General features: G+C 35.6%; 1 long non-coding RNA gene across 1 annotated transcript; it reads left to right on the forward strand.

Moving 5' to 3' along the window:
- LOC117100295 lies at positions 1-769 on the forward strand. Its single transcript, XR_004444109.1, has 3 exons — positions 1-27; positions 379-447; positions 626-769. It is a non-coding gene; the product is annotated as an uncharacterized LOC117100295 (long non-coding RNA).
- Positions 770-775: the final 6 nt, after the last annotated feature.

Here is a 775-nt window from a genome sequence, read left to right on the forward strand (position 1 = left end):
CTACAACAAACGACGAAAGAGCGAATGGTACGTTAAAAAAATCGGGTCTATTTAGACCTCCATGCATAGATAGAGTGAGTTAGACCATGGTTAGAGGTTGTATAACCGTTAATAACCAAGTGTTTATTTAATAATAATAATGCATTGTGAATAGTATATATTTCATTGATAGTGTTGGGCTGGGTTGGATTGGAGAGAGGCCTAGCCTACCCTATGGAGGAAGGAACATGAAACCTCCATGCCTACCCTAGACTAGGCTTTTAGTAGGCCTAGCCTATTTTAGACCATGGAGGAAGGAAAATTCCTTCCTCCATGATTAGACCTTTCAATACTAGAACAGGATTAATGTTGGCATGGATCAAAATAATTTTGTTGCAGTTTGCTCCAAAATGGACAAAAAGAAGTTGACTAAGAAAAACAAGAAGACTGGTAAACTGCGAAAAGAAGGTAAGTTTTGAATAAACATTGTTCCCCCATTGTAAAAAAAAAAGACATTATTTTATATCACCTCACAAAATGTAATTACTGTATTTATTATTTAACATCCGTACAAGTATATATTTATTTAAATGAAGAATTGTTATGCTGGCAATAAATTAACCAAATGTAACCGATTTATTTTCAGCTGTTGATCGCCCAAATATGATGTTTAACAAGGATGCAGCAGTTGGAAAGGCAACCTCTTATTTTGAATCAGCACTAAAACAGCTACTGAACATCCTGTTTACAACACTGGATTTCCTTTAGCATTGGCAGCTCTTGCATTGGCATCATC

Source organism: Anneissia japonica, unplaced genomic scaffold (assembly GCF_011630105.1).
Source record: "Anneissia japonica isolate Jap-2015-1 unplaced genomic scaffold, ASM1163010v1 scaffold199528_len792_cov109, whole genome shotgun sequence".
Classification (NCBI taxonomy): Eukaryota; Metazoa; Echinodermata; class Crinoidea; order Comatulida; family Comatulidae; genus Anneissia; species Anneissia japonica.